Source organism: Oryza glaberrima, chromosome 12, assembly GCF_000147395.1.
Source record: "Oryza glaberrima chromosome 12, OglaRS2, whole genome shotgun sequence".
Lineage (NCBI taxonomy): Eukaryota > Viridiplantae > Streptophyta > Magnoliopsida > Poales > Poaceae > Oryza > Oryza glaberrima.
In genome coordinates, this window is record NC_068337.1 from 10,161,684 (window position 1) to 10,179,856 (window position 18,173).

At 42.2% G+C, this 18,173-nt stretch overlaps 1 non-coding gene across 1 annotated transcript; it reads right to left on the reverse strand.

The window, feature by feature from the left end:
* Positions 1-17,552: 17,552 nt before the first annotated feature.
* On the reverse strand, positions 17,553-17,659 carry LOC127758261 (small nucleolar RNA R71). Its single transcript, XR_008013684.1, has one exon. It is a non-coding gene; the product is annotated as a small nucleolar RNA R71 (small nucleolar RNA).
* Between the last annotated feature and the right edge of the window lie 514 nt (positions 17,660-18,173).

The following is an 18,173-nucleotide window of genomic DNA, read 5'->3' on the forward strand; positions in this document are numbered from 1 at the left end:
GCGGGTTACAATCAGATCTTTATGGCAGAAGAAGACATTCATAAGACAGCTTTCAGGTGTCCTGGTGCAATTGGCTTGTTTGAGTGGGTTGTGATGACTTTTGGCTTGAAGAGTGCTGGAGCTACATATCAGAGGGCCATGAACTACATATTCTATGATCTGATCGGCTGGTTAGTTGAAGTTTATATTGATGACGTGGACGTTAAGTCCGAGGAGATAGAAAACCACATAGCCGATTTGAGGAAGGTTTTTAAGAGGACTAGAAAATATGGCCTGAAGATGAATCCGACAAAGTGTGCTTTTGGAGTATCGGCTGGTCAGTTTTTGGGATTTCTTGTTCATGAGAGGGGGATTGAGGTAACTCAAAGGAGTATTAATGCAATCAAGAAGATTCAACCTCAGGAGGACAAGAAGAAGTTGCAGGAAATGATCGGCAAGATAAATTTGTTATAAGGTTTATTTCTAATTTATCTGGTAGGTTGGAACCTTTGACACCTTTGTTGAGATTGAAAGCCGATCAAGAATTCATCTGGGGGGCTGAACAACATAAGGCTTTGGATAATATTAAAGAATATCTTAGTTCTCCTCCAGTTTTAATCCCTCCACAGAAGGGGATACCTTTCAGATTATATCTATCAGCCGGTGAGAAGTCAATCGGCTAAGTTTTGATTCAGGAGCTTGAAGGGAAAGAGAGAGCTGTATTTTATTTAAGCCGCAGGCTCTTGGATGGAGAGACAAGGTATTCTCCTATGGAAAAGTTGTGTTTGTGTCTATATTTCTCTTGCACAAAGTTGAGGCATTATCTATTATCCAATGAATGCGCTGTGATATGTAAGGCCGATGTGGTTAAATACATGCTATCAGCTCCGATTTTGAAAGGAAGGGTTGGAAAATGGATATTTGCTTTAACGGAATTCGATCTTCGGTATGAGTCACCAAAGGCGATTAAAGAACAAGCTATAGCCGAATTTATTGTGGATCATCATGATGACTCAATCGGATCGGTCGATATTGTGCCTTGGACTTTGTTTTTCGATGGATCAGTGTGCACTCATGGTTGTGGTATCGGCTTAGTTATAATTTCCCCTCGGGGGCAAGTTTTGAGTTTGCCTATACAATTAAGCCCTATGCAACAAACAATCAAGCTGAATATGAAGCGGTTCTCAAGGTGTTGCAGTTGCTTAAGGAAGTTGAAGCCGATGCTGTCGAAATTATGGGTGATTCCTTGTTGGTGATCAGTCAATTGGTAGGAGAATATGAATGCAAAAATGGTACGTTGATGGTATACAATGAGAGGTGCCGGGAGTTGATGGATGGATTTCGGCTAGTAACTTTAAAGCATGTATCTTGGGAGCAAAATGTTGAAGCTAATGATTTGGCTCAGAGGGCATCAGGGTACAAGCCGATGACGAGGGATATCAAAGTAGAAGTTGCCACGATAACAAACGATGATCGGAGGTATGATGTGTATCAATATTTGCAGAATCCATATCAATCGGCTTCACAAAAGTTGCGTTATAAAGCTTTAAAGTACACCTTATTGGATGATGAGTTGTATTATCGCACAATAGATGGGGTGTTGCTTAAATGTTTGAGTGCCGATCAGGCTAAGGTTGTGATGGGTGAAGTTCATGAAGGTATTTGTGGTACTCATCAATTGGCTCACAAGATGAAGTGGTTACTTCGGCGCGTAGGGTATTTTTGGCCGACGATGCTAGAAGATTGTTTCAGATATTACAAGGGGTGTCAAGATTGTCAGAAGTTTGGAGCGATTCAAAGAGCACCAGCATCGGCTATGAATCCTATCATCAAGCCATGGCCATTCAGGGGTTGGGGAATTGATATGATCGGTATGATTAATCCACCTTCGAGCAAGGGGCATAAGTTCAGATTGGTAGCAACCGATTACTTAACCAAGTGGGTAGAGGCAATTCTTTTAAAGAGAGTAGATTCGGGGGATGCTATACAACTCGTTCAAGAGTATATTATTTACCGATTTGGGATTCCTTAAACAATTACAACCGATCAAGGGTCTATCTTTGTGTCTAATGAGTTTGTTCAGTTTGCCGATAGCACGGGTATCAAAATGTTGAATTCTGCGTCGTATTATGCACAAGCCAATGGACAAGCCGAGGCGTCTAACAAGAGTTTGATCAAGTTGATTAATTGAAAGATTTCTGATTATCCTCGGCAATGGCATACTAGGTTGGCTGAAGCATTGTGGTCTTATCGGATGGCTTGCCACGGATTGATTCGAGGCAGTTTTACCATGGGAACAGATTTGCAGAATGAGTTGTCAGCTGATGAATATTATAATCTCATGGCCGATGAGAAGGAAGATTTGGTTCAATCCAGATTGAGAGCTCTTGCAAAAGTTACCAAGGATAAGGAAAGGGTTGCTCGACATTATAACAAGAAGGTGGTGCCTAAGTCTTTTTCTGAGGGAGAGCTTGTTTGGAAGCTAATTTTGCCGATAGGAACTCAGATAACAAATTCGGCATGTGGTGTCACGCCCGGAATTTCTATCCAAAATTCCAAACGCTTACATGTGCGTTAAATCCTCATCCAGGAATCAGCCGAGGCACACAATAACAAATTGATAATAGAATACTATCAAACAGCTAATTAATATTCGCAAAATAATAAATTATTACAGAGGTGGATAGTTCCTCTCAAAAGAATAAAATTCTACGCAGCGGAAATAAACATAAGACTAAACAGCTATGGCGACTCCACTCCACAAGCAACTTGACCCGAACAAAGCCTAACCCTCCTGATCATCACCTTCACTAAAGTACTCCTCCTCTGATGAATGAATATTGCAAGAATGAGCATATGACATACTCAACAAGCCACACAGGAAATATGCAAGTGCACAGGATAACAAAGGATAGCATAATACAGCTCAATTGCATAAACAACATTTAATAAACATTTGAGAGAACAGTAAAACAGTTGAGTAATTAAGCAATATTAAATGAACACTATACAACACACCCGTGTTGCATAGGCCCAACCTCACCTGAACAACCAACCCCGGTTGTACAAATCAAACCTCCATACTAGGAATATACCATTCCAAACCAGGAGTCAATTTAATTATCACAAACTATCACCAATAATGAGTAGTGTGAGACTAATCACGAAAAACATTGTTAAACTCACCCATAACCGCGGGCACGGCTATTCGAATAGTTTTACTCTGGCCAGAGGTATACCACTATACCCACAAGACACAGCTCCACAACATGTCACCATGCGCCTCAATACCACCATGATATCTCAGATAGGAACTGTGACAGTACCCCTTGCACAACACAATCCACCACAGCGCACCGTTCCTGGATCATAATCACCCCCTCAATAACCAGAGGCATGGACTCCCCAGCGACCCCCACGGACTTCTCGCCACTTCTCAGTCTGGCACCCCGTAATGAACTATTCTATACAAAAGGTAAAGCTGTTGCCCATGCTGGCTTGTGGTTGGCACGGTTAATGTTTTACAACAGTAGCTCGCGAACCAGTCCTTAATTGTCATGAGCACGACCATCAAAACCATATGCTCACAACCCATCTTTAATAAGGTTTTAATTATCAATTAATTATCATAACATGATTAACCATCGTGAGCTACCATCAAATATATAAACATAAATAATAATGTAATATGATTCATCCCATTGATGAGCTAATGTTTCTAAGCATGGCTAAGCAATTATACATATAGCATTTAGCTGAACCAAACCAATATATAAGGTTCTAGCTAATCAAATTATAACTCATAGGAAAATAAAGTCATCTTCGGCCATTAATTAATTGGGAAAGGTTCACCACCCGATGACATTCGAAAATAATGCATAAGTTGAAATAAAACATTAGCTTTAAACGGGTTCAACATGCTCAAAGGGTTGTTTGGGATCCATGTGACTTGCCTTGAGCTTCTTCAAACGCTTCTGAACCTTCCTCAACGAAAACGCTCTCCTCCAGAACATCGGAAACTAAAGCAAATGAACAAAATCAACAAAAAAGTACAAAAACAAGCATAAACAGAACATGTGGATATTTTTAACATGTAGATCTCGATTTTAGATGAATTTAGCAACTTGAACCACTCGAATCCGAGTTACGCTGATTTAGTTATGAATTTTTGAAGTTTAATCAGATTTTCCTCAAATACAGAAAATTATTACGAATTAAATAAAAGATTTATGACGTCATTACGACATCATCGCCGGCCATGGTGCGGGATGACGCGACCACCGGTGGTAGAGGGCTCGGCCGGGCTATCCAAGGACACATACGCGTAGAGGACGACGACGCGAACTCACCGGTGCAAAGAACAACGATGGACGATGACGAACAACGGCCGGCGACGAGACCGACGATGGCGCGGCTCGGCTCGACGGCGGCGACGGCGCTCCGGCGGCTTGCGACGGCGGCGAAGGGGTTGCCGGGGTACTCCTCCTCCGCATGCACCCGACGGCGGCGACGGGAAGCGGCGGCGACGGCTACAGCGGCGGCGCGGCGCGGCTGGAACGGCATCGGCGGCGGCGGCGACTAGTTCAACGCGGCGGCGGCGCTACGGGCAACGGCGACGGCTAGGACTTGGGGCAAACGGAAGAGGATGACTAGGGGATGCTATTTATAGGCTTGGATTAGAGAAATTGGACTTCAAACGAGAGGAATCGAAGCCGGAAAATCCTAGGGTTAGGTGGAAAGATAAACTCGAAAACGAGTTTGATTCGGATAAAATACGAAGCAATTAGCTCCGATTCTTGGGGAAAGGATAGAGGACAACAAAGGGATAAAAACCCCTCAACCAATCGGACTCAGAGATGGCCGGTTGGGGCGGATTTGGCGGGGAACGGCGGCGGCTTGGGCTCGGCAGGCCGGCTGGAGGTTGAAGACAACCCCGACATGTGGGCCCCACATGTCGGCGGCTGAAAGGAGGGGGGCGGTGGCGGCTCGGCTTGGGCCGGCTTGGGCCGCACGACCGCGCGCGAGGAAAAGAGGAGTTGGGCCGGAAACGGCCCAACGGCCTAGTGGATTTTAAAGACTTTTTCAATTAAAATAATTCGTGAAATGATATTTCATTTATTAAAAATACTTCCCTTGCTCAAATAATTTCCAGAAAAATCTAGAAAATAGATAAACAAGCAAAGTATTTAATAAAATTTTATCTAGCTCAATTTTATGTTGAAATTTTTCCTAGATTATTAGAGTTTAACTTGTAAGCTTCTAAAATAATTTCTAAAAATGATTTAAAGAATGAATTATTAAACTAGGCGATTTTCAGGGCGTGACAAGTGGTCACCAAATTGGGAAGGACCGTTTCAAATCCATAAGGTTGTGTCCAAAGGAGCTTGTATGTTGCAAGGGTTTGATGGAGAAGTTTATGGACGAGCACTTAATGACAAGTAGTTGAAGAAATATTACCCAAGTATCTGGGTCAATGCATGATCGGCTAGGTGTTGCCGATGCATGTTAGCCGATGTGTTTAGATCGCCTTCAGATGGCCGATATAGTTATATCGCCCTTAGTTTTGTTATCATAATCGGTTGTGTCTTGCCGATGTATGACGGCCGATATGGTTATATCGCCCTTAGTTGTTTTTCTGTATTATTATAATCGATGGTGTTTTGCCGATGTATGATGGCCGATATTTGCTATATCGCCCTTAGTACAAGTTATAATTTTATCAATGCCTTCGTCATTGCAAAATTAGGGGGGCAGATATATGAAAAAAAATGTGGATTTTCAACGCGAAAATTATATTAATCGACAGATGGATTAAGAGTTAGACTACAAATAGCCGATTACAAAAATGAGTTTCAAGCTAAGTCTTATTACAAAGCCAATCATTTAGAGAGGTATCGCAGGATAGCCGATATAGGTCGTTGTCTAATTTCCTCTACTTCTTGGATGTCTTGGGCATCGGTTCCTGGGATAACCTTCACAGACTTGGTTAAATCAGCAAAATTTTTGATGGCCGATTTAAGTCGTGATTTTTTCTCTTCGATTGCTTTTGGGAGATTGGCTAGCTTCTGTGTTTCCAAGGCCAATTTAGCATTGCATTCTTCAAGTTGTGCCATGAGATCAATCTTTCGGGCCTCAAGCCGATCTATGTTGGACTGGATCGGACCTTCAGATAATTTATCAAGCTTGGACTTCTCTTCATGCACGAGTTGCCGATTGGCTTGGATTGTGGCTTCGATGTCCTTCCGCTCTCGCCATTCGGGTAATCTTTGTTTAGTTTTTTCCAGCTTGAATTGATGTTGCTCGAGGTATGCAGCTGGAGTGATGGTGTTCGAAAGATCGTCCGGGATCAGAGCGTGAATTTCTCGAAGTCCTGCCCGGATGGAACCACAGCCAACCACAAAATTGTCTAAAGATGCCTCTAGCCGATGAGATATATCTTCAAGAGTTCTTTTGACATCTTCGTCTAGAGGAGCTAGGGTCTTGCTTGTTGTTTCATCTTCTGCCTCTTGATATGGATAATCCTTGATATCAAAGGAGAACATATCAGCAAGGAATTTATCGAAATTTTGATTTTTTTCTTGTTGAATAATGCCAAATCAACACCAAAAAAATATCCAAAAATCCAAAAGTCAAAAGGAAATGAATTAGTTAATTCAATAAGAGAGAAAAGGGGACCAGCACTTGATTTCGTTGCCCAAACGAATCCCATTCAATCGTTTACTCATGAAATGAGTCCGTCGGAAAGTTCAATCAATCTTTTTTTCATATACATTTTGCCTTTTGTAAACGATTTGTGCCTACTCTACTTTCTTATCTAGGACTTCGATATACAAAATATATACTACTGTGAAGCATAGATTGCTGTCAACAGAGAATTTTCGTAGTATTTAGGTATTTCCACTCAAAATAAGAAAAGGGGGTCTATTAAGAACTTAATAAGGATTAGAAGTTGATTTGGGGTTGCGCTATATCTATTAAAGAGTATACAATAAAGATGGATTTGGTGAATCAAATCCATGGTTTAATAACGAAGCATGTTAACTTACCATAACAACAACTCAATTCTTAATACCTGCAAAAGTGGAAATTGAAGATAATTGAATATCAAAATATGTTATACAGCCGATCTGGGAATTTTTAGGATGAGACTTACTGGGATGGCAGGAGCTGCTGGTTCTTCTTCTTCCTCAATGTTGTGGCTGTCTGCAGCCGTTGGACTACGGTCACTTGACATCAGCTGTACAGGAGGTGAAGGAGGAGGACGCTAAAAGAGACAAGTGTTAATTATCATCGGCTACGAGCAAATTTAAAAGATTTTACAGAAGGAACCTTACCGATGGAACCTGTTTAGATGGTGCTAGTGTCAATTTCTTCTTCACAGCAGTTTTCTTTTTCTGCAAATACAAGACTTACAAATAATCGGCTCTACAATTTTTTCAAAAAGGTGATCAAGATGAGTTATTTACCATTGAAAAGTGGGCTGGAGCAGCAGGAGTTGGAGGAGTCTGTTTGGGTGAAGCCGATGGTGTTATTTCTCCTAAGTCACTCAGTTCGGTTGCCGCTTGGTCAACATCTTCCTCGATCTCCTCTTCATCCAAGGCTTGTTCTATGGACGGGTCTATGGCAGGCAAATCATTGGTTGGCTTGGATTTCTTCTTCTTGGCCTTTTTCTTTGGTGCTAGAGCTGATGAATCAATAGCTGATGCCTTAGTTTTCCTCTTTTTGCCAACATCAGCCGATTCTCCCAGCTGCCCTTGTAGTAAACTTGAGGTCCTGGGGGCATGGTAGCCAATGACAGGGGGAGCTAGTCCACCTCCATTTGGGATAAGGCCTGGAGCATATTCTATATCCTTGCCACTATTGCTTTTGCGAGGAGGACAGGATTCTGTTGTCTGCAAAATAGAAGAAGAGATTAGTCAAGATATACCTGAGGGATGACATCCGGGAATAGATCTGTCATGTACATGGAAGCCGATTGGTGGAACAAGTGTTGCTTCCATTCACCCCACCATCTGTCAAAGTTCCTGCTCTTGAACCTTGCTAGCTCTATGTTTTCAATGCTGCCCAAAGGAGGTCCTGGGATGTTGAGCAGCTGATCCATCATCAGTGTTGATGAGATTTCTCCTCTGCATTGGATCTTATCGGCGAAGTACAAGCCGATTGGGACCTGTCCCATCCCAAACTGCCTGGCCGAGCTCATTGGGTGATAGAACTCATAGGATACTTGTATATTTCTTCCTTAATGAATGCCAATAGGAAGAATACATGGGCTAATAGCAGCTGAAAAGACTTCTCTAGACTTATCGTACTTCTCAGAGTTGATTTCTTCAAACCGGAAGTCCGATGGTAGCTCAAAGTCTACTGTATCCTCATATGCGAACTAGACTCGAGCATCTTTCTTGAAGCCATCGTAGAAGCTAGAGAACCAGTCCTTGAGCAGTTCAGCCGATAGCTTTGCTCCAGAATCGGCTCGTGTTGATGCAACTTCTCCATAGGACATGCATCTGCGATGAGTTAGTTCTCCCCCATCTTCATTGGCGATCGGCTCTAGACTTGGAAACTAGGACTCTGACAGGGCTGGCTGATTCACAGCTTTCATGACGACTAAGTTAAGCCATGTTTGCAGTAACCACCATGGTCCATTTGCAGCTACTGTCGAGCTTGTGGCTATTTTAGTCGATGCGTTGTTCAACATCTGATACAGATAGCCGAGGAGGATTTTGCCTAAACGGATTTGTTTCTTTGCTTCAAGGCTTTCGGCTAAGAACTGCCAGTTGGTGGTAGGGCCACAACTCGATCCACAGAACAGGAATTTCTCAAGCCACATTAGCAGAAAGGTTGTGTGCTCTCGGGGGGTGACAGATCCTTTGCCCATGATTGTAGCGACATAGCCAGACCAGCCACCTATGGTTTTTGTTTTAAACTCAAACTGGTTCTTGGAGTTCAGGGTCATGGGATTGGTTGAAGAGGTGACATCTAAACCAGTAATCATGATGACGTCAAGCAGAGTGGGGGTGTTGACAGAAAACACGAGGCCTGGGAGATCTGCTTAACTCCAGTGCAGGTCCAAAGCTCGCCTTCGGATGTATGAGCGTGCCAGTTGATTTGATTCTGTAATCAACAAGAAATAGAGACAAAGAGACCGCGGTTAAATCTATAAATGATAGCCGATCGGCTAGGTGCCAATGACATATCATTTATCTTTGAGCCGATGTCATATGTGAATCGATCGGCGGTTGTAAATAGACAATAAAGAACTAAATCTATTCGATCGGCTGTAGATATTAACAATATATAGTTCTTATATCGATATATACTTAAATCAAGTGACTGGGATAGATCGGTTGCCATGCCGAGACAGTATAAATCACTTAGATCGAAATATATATTAATAACAGCATTATATATGTTTATAGCATAGCCGATCAGATAGATCTAGCATGTATCGGCTAATACTCCGATACTACTCTATATCAAGATATCAAAACAAGTATAATATATCAAACAAAAGCCTAATATACTTAAATGCAGTAAGATCTTGACGTAAAGGGTGGATTTAACATATCAATGAAGCATATAGAGCGAATATGGTTAAATCAGATAAGATCGGCTGAAACTCCGATACTACCCTAATCAGCAACCAGAAAGCAGGCTAGAGATTGAAATTCTAAGCACGACTTAATAGATCAAACTCAACTGATGCAGCATTAAGTATGAAAAGAAGAACAATATCTAGACAATCAAGCCACTGGATGTTTCATAAAGTGGTAGATATCTTATATAATCTAGGTCAACGCCGCTATTTAACCTAATCGGCTGCCTTCTGTCGACAGATGCTAGCCGATTGTAGCTTAGATGACGATATTGTCGAAGATTATGTAAGATATATGATAACTTGACGAATTACATAGACAAGATTAGAGTATCGTAAAGATGGAAGCACTTATCCCCAGAACACAATCCATCATAACAAGTTTTACCTTTTGTTGAAGATCGAAACCAACGCAGCTCAACCCGAAAGCAAGAACTCGTCGAAATAAAACTAAAGCAAAAGGTGGCGATGCGCCGAAATTGTATTGAACGTGTGTGTGTTTAAAATTACATAGGGCTCAGGTCTATTTATACCCGAGAATTACAAGACATGTCCATACCTGACACGACTATTATCTCTAACAAACTCTAAGATACCATAAGTCTTTGCGGCAGACTTTTGCCCAAGCATATCTCTAAGAAAATTACATAAAATAACCTAATTAATAGATACAATTGCCTTCTCAGGACTCTATCCATGCGCGGCAATCATCTTGAAGCACCTCAATTCAACCCGATGTCATACATCAAGTCGTATTGTCGGAATCGGCTGTATCGGCTTACCTAGTCCAACTCAGACCCAGCCGATCCTAATCGTAGCCGATCTGGACTCCAGCCGATTCCTGCTCTGTTTTCGGATTCGATCTCCGCCTTCGACTTCACTTCGATCTAATCTTCTTTCCCGATGCCGATATTACCAAATTTGGTTGTTAACAGGGGGTCATCAGCCCTTGATTGAACATAAAGGCATTGAGGGTGTTGGACCAGAAATAAGCTGCAGAGGCCATCAGAGGTTCATCCTTAGCCGAATTTGCTATTGTGAGAGCAAGCGCTTGGCCGATTCCGAGTTCGTCCCAGTGAACTTGTTTGCTAGCCGACACGCGCTTGTACCAGGCGGGCCAACTTTTCTCAAGGGAAGGCCAAGATTTGAAAGTGTTTTTCCAATGACCTAGATTTGGGTTGCCAATCTAAAAGGTATCCTATTGGTTTCGGTGATAATGAACTCAATGGGGTCGGAATCGCCGATAGGACCAAGGAAATACTGATGCTCATGGGATAGACTGGGAATCGCAACCAGATTGGAAAGATGCTACCGATGCAAAAAAGAATAGAGAAGAAGAAAACAAGATGAGACAGAGGAAAACCGATCTACTGCACAAAGGAGAGGATCTAGCCGATGGATACATACCTCTGCATATTCGGCTAATGGCACGGCAGACGGGCTGGCAGAAATTGACATTGCCACGGGCGGAAGTTTGGTCGGAGGGAAAATCATCTCAAGATCGCCTTACGCACCGAGGGGATCGCCGGATAGAGAGAAGGCAAGATTTGCTTAAGCGGTGAAAACAGAAGTAATGGTGTGAAGTTTCTCAGGGGTGACGGTTAGTATTTAAAGCGCTGCGGTAACAGTAGGAAAAACGGCAATGAGCGATTTTCTTGGAGATAAAATATGGCAAATCCGAAACATTACAAAATATTCCGGACTTGGGGGGCATTTGTTAACGACCAAATTTGGTAATTCAAGTATCGGAGATGAAGATAAAATTGAAGCAGAATCCAAGAGAAAGATCGTTCCGGAAACAGAGCAAGAATCGGCCGAAAATTTGGTAATTCAAGTATCGGAGATGAAGATAAAATTGAAGCAGAATCCAAGAGAAAGATCGTTCCGGAAACAGAGCAAGAATCGGCCGAAGTCCGAATCGGCTACGATCAGGATCGGCAGAGTTCGAGTCAGACAAGGTAGCCGATTGAGCCGATTCCGACAATGTGACTCGGTACACGTTGTCGAATTGAGTTAATGTGCTTCATATGGATTGCCACGCACGGATTAAGTCCTAAAAAGGCAATTGTATCTATTAATTAGGATATTTTATGTAATATCCTTAGAGATAAGTTTGGGAAAAGTCTGCCGCAAAGACTAGGACATATTTTTTATCACGGGTATAAATATGACCCGAACCCATGAAATCAAACAACAATCGTTCAATACAATCTCGACGCATCACCACTCTTTTACTTTCATTTATTTTCGACGAGTTCTTGCTTTCAAGTTGAGCTGCATTGGTTTCGATCTTCAACTAGAGGTAAAACTTGTTATGGTGGCTTGCGTTCTCGGGATTAGTGCTTCCATCTTTATGACACTCTAATCTTGTTTATGTAATTCGTCGAGTTATCATATATCCTATATAATCTCTGGCAATATTGTTATTTAACTTTTAATCGGGTAATATCTATCATTGGAAGGCAGCCGATTAGGCTAAATACCAACGTTGACCTACATTATATAGGATATCCACCACCCTATGAAACATTCAACGGCTTGATTGTCTAGATATTATCCTTCTTTTCATACTTATAGCTGCATTAGTTGAGTTTGACCTTATAAGTCGTGATTAGAATCTCAATCTCTAGCCTACTTTTTGGTTGCCGATTAGGGTAGTATCGGAGTTTCAGCCGATCTTACCTGATTTAACTCTTTTATATCTTATGTGCTTGATTGACATGTTAAATCCGCTCTTTATGTTAAGATCTTGTCACAGTTAGGTATATTAAGCTTCCTGTTTGATATATTTTGCTTGCTTTAATATCTTAATATAGAGTAGTATAGGAGTATTAGCCGATGCATGCTGGATCTATTTGATCGGCTATGCCATAAACGTCTATAATCTTCTTGTTAATATATATATCGATGTAAGTGATTTATACTGTCTCCATCACTTGATTTAAGTATATATCAACGGAAGTATTATATACCATTGATATTGATGTGACCATGGCTACTACGGACACAACCATTGCTCACATCATGGATGAACAGCACGATATCAAGTTCAAGTCCTCCAAGTGCTGGAATCCGATTCGGCCACCAGCTACACTGCTGTTTTCAAATGGCCGCCGAATCTGCATACGACCTTCGTTTTTGGCCTGTGAGTACTTGATGGAAAGCTCTTGGAGCTCTCTTTCCAACGGATCCAGCCTCATCGCCAAATTCCTTGTCGTTTGGCCGCAATCACATAAACAAGGTGCTGCGTCACCTGTCTTGTGCCTCTGGGCTTGTAACTTTGTTTGGGACCCCTGCCCAAGTGGGGCTCATGTGGGGTGCGCCCCACCAGGTGGAGGACGACCCTTGGCACCCCTTGGTCGTCCTCCCACCCCTATAAATAGGTAGGTACCCCTTCAGGGTTTCTTGGGTTTTGTTTGGATGAAAGTTTAGCCATTGCTACTTCCTTGCAGCACGCGTGTCGGCTAGACCGTCCGTCTGCTTGTATTCAAAACCCCAACTTATCATTCGTATTCAACTCCTATTTGCAATTCAGATTGCTTTTATCTTGTTCTTGCTTGTTTCTTCGATTTGCTTGCAGGAATAAGGTTGATTTGCACCGGCAACATCAACAACCCACGGAGAGGTGTATCGATCGCTAAGGCGCAACGCAACGTCTTGTACGGTTGTAGTCGGGTCGTCAACGTTTCTCCCAAATCGTAGTTATCATCAACTCACCGAAAGATCGGGCCAACAACAGCCGTGAGTGTCGAGAGGAACTCAGGGTTCATCAGATATCTACAGCCGGTCGAATAGATTTAGTTCTTTCTTGCCTATTTATGACTGCTGATCAATTCAAATATGACATCGGCTCAAAGATAAATGATATGTCATCGGCAGCTGGCCGATTGGCTATCGTTTATGGATTTAATCACTATTTTTCTATCATTATTTCTTGTTGATTGCAGGATCAAATCAATTGGCACGCTCACGAACCTAAAGGTAAGATTTTTGGACCTGCACTGAAGTTAAGCAGATCTTCCAGGCCAGTGTGTATTTTTCGTATCAACCGTCCTGGACTTGTTCTGGTTGGTAGCCATGTCGCAAACGTCGCACTCAATCAAAACGAGAGTTATCCTCTCACCAGAAGATCGGGCCACGAGAGAGAGCGTCATCAGTTGGTATCAGAGCTTTGGTTGCATGGTGAGGATTTTTTTTTATAGATTTATTTTCCGTACCTATCAATATACAAAATTACCGCACCACTTTTCCCTTTACCAAACCATAGGTTTGTGATTTGCAAATTTCATTCAGTTTTGTGTCTTTGAATGCTAGTCCGTTGTCGTCTCTAGTGCTGGCTTCGTTTAATTCTTAGTTGTGGTTTGAGTTTTGCTTTTGATTGCATGCAGATCGGGTCCCGTTTATCTTGGTAGCATATTATTTGTTCTAATCAGATTGTGTCGTCGTCCTTGTTCCTGTCGCTTGCACTTAAGCCCAGAAAAATAGAAGATCTGTGGTTTCCTTCTGATCGGTGGATTTGTTTCTGAAATTACGAGGTTGTTGCACGACCGTTTCCCTCTGGCCGCGATCTCCTGTACTGCTTGCTATTTTACTGGACAAGCATGTATATCTCTTGATTTATTTGGTTGATCTACTCGATTGTCTATGCATGCAACAAATCCTTGTTTTCCTCTCCAGATCTGCATGCATATCCACTGCCGACTGCCTACATGCATGCACGATATTTCCTCTATCCATTGCCACTGATAACTTCTAGGAATTAAATTCTATGCGCTGCACCAGCTCCACTGGTTTTTTGAGTTTTAGTCTTGTTTCACGTACAGCCCCCGTTTGACGGGCTGCCGTAAGGAACTCGGCACTCAGGTGTGGCTTGTCGAAGTACCAGGAGGACATCGGATAGAGGGTATTAGCTAGTGTATTAGTTAACAAGAATGTATGTATGTATATTAGAAGTATAGAAATAGATTTCCTTTTCTAATTTCTTTCCACTTAGCTTAGATAATATATTCTCAGTAGCTGATGCTTGTTTATCAGTCTACATGATTTTCTCATGGGATAAAATAAATACAATACTCTTGGAATACTCTCGGGTGAAATGCTACAATGGTATATCCGTGCGCTTGTGGATGAACTCTGTAACCATAATATACCAGAAGTATTTATGTGCCATTGCTGGGAATTATCTTTCTAGTAATGTCGTTAAGAAATACCAACAAACATTTCTGGCGCCATTGCCGAGGAAGATTCGTAATAGAGATTACCTGAACTAATAGCAGGATAACCTTGGTTGTTTTCGCTTTTATTGTGAAAACAGGGTAGTGCATGACTGGTTTCAATTTGTCGGAAAACTTCAAAGAAAATCCAAAAGCTTTCGTCCGGAGCGTCAGACCGCGAGTCGTGGCTCTGCAGAAAACTCTACCGACATAGAAACTAGTCGTACCAGCGCCACCAACTTTCAGGACTATGGCTGACAAGACCCTTCACAAGTTCGCTGCTCCCTCTACTGACAATGTGGCCATTGGGCCGCAGATCAACATGGGAGACGTGGATTTCGACTTGAAGTCCAATCTCATCACGATGGCGCAGGCTAGCCCATTCTGTGGCAAGCCTAACGAGGATGCCTGTTGGTATTTCTTACGACCACAGATAAATCCGCAAGCGCAAGGAATACTGCTGTAGCACTTCACCTTCGGGTGACCCCAAAAGGATATCGAACTCAGGGAACGTATGTAATCTACCTAAGGCTAAGACGATCTAAGGACAACAACCGATGGTCGGCAGGCTTGAGAGGACTTTCTATGTGGCTTAACTATCTAAGCTAAGCAAAGGTAATTTCCTATCTGTTGCTTCAGGCACCGACCCCTGCTGGTCTGCCAGCGTGGTTCCGGCTATAGCTCTATGATGCATCCGAACATGGAGATTACTAGGACGGGATTCAGGGCTGTCACCACCTGCCGTCTACCTCTGACAAATCCATGGGATACACAACAAACAAAGGTAATCTCTAACCTAGACACCACGCCTAAGTTATTAATTACTACTCTAATACTTGCGCAGGAACTTCCTTATTTATCTAGAGTCCTAGTATTAGAGCACTTAGTATAAATACTAAACAATGATCCCGCAAAGATGGAAATCTATCTTACTCAAAGAAAGTAATTAAATAACATAAGAAAGGAACACGAATGCTTACTTTATAGAAGTTCTCCGACCCCGGAGCAGAGTGTATCGACAGCTCCGGTACTCCTCCAGAATTCCTCCTACGAAGCTACACTCATCGAGGTAGAAGTCAGATAAGCGCCAAACTTCCGGGCACTCCTCCAAAGCTCCCCCTCACTCTCTACCTTATTCTAATGTATAAAAGATACAATAGAGCCTCTTGTAATTCAGCTCAAAGTTGTGTGTATTGGAATGAGATGAAGATCTCCTTATATAGGCTCCAAATGACGGTTAGGGGTATGGGAAATGACCAAAACACCCTGCAACTGCCATAGGGGAGAAATCCAAACCGTCCACGTGAAGCCAGATGGCGGGAGGCGCCAGGATTGGTTCGGCCGAACTGGCGGTTCGGCCGAACCAAAAATCTGTCCTTCCGGCCTCTCCTTTGGCCGGTAGGTTGCTTATTGGGCCCCCAACATCTTGCATAATGTTTTGGCCCAATTCTAAGTGGTTTTGGTTGACATATGGGCCCTCCAATCCGTGTAAATGCGTCTTGAATGCGCAGAGGTGAATTTTGTCGCATGACAGATGTGTTTTCTCCTCAAAATACCTACATACACATATTTCACCAACACTAGTGGAAATGATTAGTAATAATACCTACCACTAAGTTGGATACCATGTTTTATTCCATTATATGTAGGTATTGACGGTCAAATATTATGATTTAAGGACCGTCAACAGGGTACTCCTAATGGGCGGGTGATCGCTCCCTCCCCCTCCCAAGCGATCACCCGCCCCTCCCCCTTACTACTTTACCTCCCCTTTTTCTCTTACTACTACACCATATAAATTTGAATTAAAATTCAAATTTAAAATGTGTATGTAAACTTTTTACTTATAAACTTTGGGTCTATAAACTAATATTTGAATTCAAATTCAAATTTGAAACGGGTATGTAAACTTTTGACCTATAAACTTTGGGTCTACAAACTAATATTTGAATTTAAATTCAAATTTGAATCGGGTATGTAAACTTTTGACTTATAAACTTTGGGTCTATAAACTTTAGGTGTATAAACTTTAGATGTATAGAAATACTATATATAGAAAATATTTGAATTCAAATTCAAATTTGAACGGATATAATTCAAATTCAAATTTGAATCGGGTATGTAAATTTTTGACTTATAAACTTTGGGTCTATAAACTTTAGGTGTATAAACTTTAGATGCATAAAAATACTATATATATTTTAATATTTGAATTCAAATTCAAATTTGAATCCCGATATAATTCAAATTCAAATTTGAATCGGGCATGTAAACTTTTCACTTATAAACTTTGGGTCTATAAACTTCAGGTCTATAAACTTTAGATGTATAGAAATCCTATATATAAAAAAATATTTGAATTCAAGTTTGAATTTGAATCGGATATATAAACTTTTGACTTATAAACTTTTGGTCTCTAAACTTTAGATGTGTAAACTTGAGGTTTATAAACTTTAGGTGCATAAATTTACTAAAATAGGAAAGTAATACGGTGCCAAAAAAGGAAACCAGGTGGAGGGAGGGATCGATCGCCCATTAGCACTTCCGCCGTCAACAAAGCCAACACTCATCTGCAACAGTTCCTGGAGATCTGTAGCACGTATACCATCAAGGGCGTCAGTCCAGACGCCGTCAGGCTAAGGCTGTTTCCATTCTCCCTTCTCAGGAGAGCGAAGCAGCGGTTCTATGCCAACCGTGCTGCTGTCAACACATGGGACAAGTGCTCTACGGCATTCCTCTCAAAATTCTTCCTGATGGGCAAAACCAATGCCTTTCGTGGAAGGATTTCTAGTTTCCAGCAGACAAGGGACGAGTCTATTCCGGATGCATGGGAACGACTGCAGGAGTACGTGGCCACCTGTCCTCATCATGGGATGGACGACTGGCTGATCCTGTAGAACTTTTACAATGGACTCACCCCGATATCCCGCGATCACCTGGACGCGGCAGCTGGAAGAGCATTCTTCTCTAAAATGGTTTGAGGAGCCATTGATTTAATAGAGAAGATGGTCTCCAATATGGGTTGGAGCGAGGAACGACTCCAGACCTGTCTGCGAGGCATGCACACCGTCAAGGAGACGGAACTGCTTGCTGCCAAGCTGGACCTCCTCATGAAACGATTGGACGACCACGGAAAACGGCCACAAGGCACCGTCAAGGCCTTGGACTCACACGTTATGTGTGAGGTCTACGGCAACATTGGTCACTCTAGGAATGACTGCCCGGAAACCCGTTAGGAGGCGATGTACATGGGCAACAACAACAACGGGTACCGTCCACAAGGAGGTCAGGGATGGAACCAACCACGCCTATATTATAAAGGAGGTAACAACAACAGTAACTTTTCTAACCAGCCCTCCTTGAAGGATCTAGTTTTTGCGCAAGCTAAA